A 3,452-nucleotide genomic window follows, 5' to 3' on the forward strand; every position below is an offset into this window, starting at 1 on the left:
GAAGAAAGTCTTTTTTTTTTTTTTTTAATCTTAGCTAACTGTAGAGTTTTTGTAGATATATACTATTAGTCTGAGGAAGTTTCATCTTTCCCATTTTCTGAAAATTTCTATCATGAATAGATGTGAAATTTTGTTAACTTTTTTCTCCATCTCTCTAGATGATCAAATGCTTTTCTTTTTTTACAGTCTGTTCATGTTTTGCACTCTGCTTTTATTTGTTACACACTTTTTTACACTCAGTTAACACTGATTAATTTTTAAGAATTGAACCAATTTTTCATACTTATGCCAAACTTTAGTTGGTCATGAGGTATTATCTTTTTTATTACTTAATTCCATTTTCTAATATTTTGTTAAAGATTTTTGATATTTATGAGAGACATTGGTATATATTTTTTGTTTTTTTTTATAATATCTTTTTTTGGTGGGCAGCAAAGCAAAGTTTTGTTTTATTATGTCCAATTATGTCTTTTTCTGTTTTTGATCATGATAATTCTAACCTCACTAATGAGTTAGAAACTCTTCTCTTTTTTTCTGTTTTCTTGAACAGTTTATGTTAAGTTGGTTATATTTGCCAGTGAAAATATCTAACCTGGATTGTCTTTGTGATAAGGTTTTTAAACCATGAATTCAAATTTTAATAGATGTAGGGCTAATTAGGTTATTTCTTCTTGAATAAGCTTTTGTAGTTTGTGTTCTTCAAGGAATTTGTCCATTCCATCTAAATTATCAAATGTTTGGCATAAAGCTTTTCATAATATTCTATTATTCTTCCTTTAATGTTCATTGGCTTTATAGAGATGTCTCCTGTTTAATTCCTGGTATTGATCACTTACGTTTTCTCTCTTTTTCATGATTATTATCTTAGAGATTTTCCACTTTATCGCTTCAAAGAAGAAAAAATAATTTCATTAGTTTTCTCCGTTGCATTCCTGTTTCAGTTTTAGTGATTTCTGTTCTCCACTATTTCCTTCCTCCTGTTTACTTTGGGTTTGACACACTCTTCTTTAGCTAGTTCCTTAAAGTAGAAACTTAGGTTATTGATTTTCATCCTTCTTTCTTATCTAATAAAAGCATTTAATGCCAAAATGTTCTGTTTAAACACTACTTTAGCTTCATTCCACAAATGTTCACATGTGGTGTTTTCATTTTCATTGAATTAAAAATATTTTCTAATTTCCCTTGTGATTTCTTCTTTCACCATAGTTTATTTAGAAGAGTGATGTTTAATTTTCAACATTTTAAGTGATTTTCCATGTATCTTTGTGTCTTTGATTTCTAACTTAATTCCGTTGTGGTCAGAGAATATTTTTATACAATTTGAATCCTTTTAAAATTATTGGAACTTACTTTATGACCCAGACTATTGTTTATCTTAGTGAATATGCTAAGTGGATTTGAAAATAATGTGTATTCTGCTATTGTTGGTGCAGAGTTCTCTAATGTGAATTAGTCTTATTTGGTTACTAATTTTTTTTTCAGTTTCATATATCTTTAATGATTTCTTGTTTACTTGTAGCAATTACTGAGATAAGAATGTTGATACCCACAACATAATTGTGGAATGGCCTATTCTTTTTTTTAGCTCTACTGCATTTTGTTTTCATGTATTTTGAAGCTCTGTTGTTCGGTACATCCACATTTAGGATTGTTATGTTCTCTTGGGGAATTGACACCTTTATCATTATGAAACATACTCTCTTTATCGAGGAAAATAATGCTTCTTTTATTTGTTTCTTTTTAAAAAAGTTTTATGTAAATTCAATTAATTAACATATAGTGTAGTACTAGTTTCAGAGGTGGAGTTTAGTGATCCATCAGTTGCATTATAACACCCAGTGCTCATTACTTCACATGCCCTCCTATTGCCCGTCTCCCAGCTACCCCTTCCCCTCTACGTACTTCCCCTCCAGCAACCCTCGGTTTGTTTCCTATAGTTAGGAATTTCTTATGGTTTGTCTCCCTCTCTGACTTTGTCTTATTTTTTTTTTCCCTCCTTTCCCCTATGATCATCTGTTTTGTTTCTTAAATTCTATATCTAAGTAAAATCATATGAAAATTATCTTTCTCTGTTGATTTGAAATAATGCTTATTTTAAATTCTGCTTTCTCTAATAATAATATAGCCACTCTAGGTTTCTTTGACTAGTGTTTTCATACTGCATTCTTTTCCATCCTTTTATTATTACACTCTCTGTGTCTTTATATTTAAAGAGGATTTATTACAGACATCATTCAGTTGGGTCTTGCTTTGTTTCATCCAATCTCACAAGTCTCTGGCTTTGTTTATTTTATTTATTTATTTGTTAAGATTTTTAATTATTTGAGGTGCCTGGGTGGCTCAGAGGGTCAAGCCTCTGCCTTCAGCTCAGGTCATGGTCCCAGGGTCCTGGGATCGAGCCCGGCATTGGGCTTTCTGCTCAGAAGGGATCTTGCTTCCCCTTCTCTCTCTGCCTGCCTCTCTGCCTACTTGTGATCTCTCTCTGTATGTTAAATAAATAAAAATATTTAAAAAAGGATTTTTAATTATTCATTTGAGACAGAGAGATAAAGAGACAGAGATCACAGGTAGGGAAGAAAGGGAGAAGCAGGCTCCCCACTGAGCAGGGAGCCTGATGCAGGACTTGATCCCAGGACTCTGAGATTATGACCTGAGCTGAAGGCAGACATTTAATCAACTAAGCTACCCAGGTGTCCCAAGTCTCTGGCTTTAAATTGGATTGTTTAGACCATTTATATCTAACGTTATTATGGCCATATGGGTTTGAGTCTACTGTCTTGCTATTTGTTTAATATTTGTTCCATCTGCTCTTTCTTGCCTTTTTTCTTATTTTCTTTTTTCTTTTTTTTTTTAAGATTTTTATTTATTTATTTGACAGACAGAGATCACAAGTAGGCAGAGAGGCAGGCAGAGAGAGAGAGGAGGAAGCAGGCTCCCTGCCGAGCAGAGAGCCCGATGCGGGGCTTGATCCCAGGACCCTGGGATCACGACCTGAGCCGAAGGCAGAGGCTTTAACCCACTGAGCCACCCAGGTGCCCCTTTTCTTATTTTCGTATTTTAGATATAGTGAGAAATTTTTATCACTTCATTTTATTTCTTCTACTGGCATTTACTTATATGTCTTTGTTTTGTTTTGTTTTGTTTTATGATTTCCTTATTGTTTAGAACACATATTTTAAATTTTCATAGTTTATCTTCTACTCTCCAATAATATTATACCACTTTTCCTATAGTATAGTAATCTTACACAGTATACTCCCATTACCTTCTCCTGTCCTTTGTGCTATTATTTTCATATCCTCTACTTTTGCATATATTATAAACTCAGTGGTACACTGCTGTCATTCTACTTTAAACAATTACCTTTTTAGCAGCTTTATTGAGGTATAATTTAAATCCGCTTGCCGGGAGCCAGTCCCTCCCCGCTGTAGTCTATCTTCCCCGTAGCTTTG

Source organism: Enhydra lutris, unplaced genomic scaffold (assembly GCF_002288905.1).
Source record: "Enhydra lutris kenyoni isolate GAN:26980312 unplaced genomic scaffold, ASM228890v2 scaffoldscaffold5, whole genome shotgun sequence".
Lineage (NCBI taxonomy): Eukaryota > Metazoa > Chordata > Mammalia > Carnivora > Mustelidae > Enhydra > Enhydra lutris.